Below are 339 nucleotides of genomic sequence, written 5' to 3'. Positions count from 1 at the left end.
TAACGCAAACTCTATTGAAAGCACACACGCTGTGCTTTGGCCTCCACCTCGGGTGTATGCATCCACATATAAACAGAACATCTCTCTCGGTGAAGCAACAAGCGAAAAAAAAACAATTCACTAGTGCTACGATGCTGTCCTTTGCTTGTTCTCGATTGGCTTCGGCAGAACAGTGGTGGCTTTGCCGGCTCTGCTGCTGCAGCTGCATATATCATAGATATACAGTATGCGGATACCTAGGCTGTCTCACACGCATGTGTATGGTGTATGCTTCTTTATATATATATATATATATATATATATATATATATATATATATATATATATATATATATATAT

This window comes from Eimeria mitis, genomic scaffold (assembly GCF_000499745.2).
Source record: "Eimeria mitis Houghton genomic scaffold, Emh_scaff72, whole genome shotgun sequence".
NCBI classification, from domain to species: domain Eukaryota; phylum Apicomplexa; class Conoidasida; order Eucoccidiorida; family Eimeriidae; genus Eimeria; species Eimeria mitis.
The sequence above is the reverse complement of the archived record's forward strand: the minus strand, read 5'-3'. Positions refer to the sequence as shown.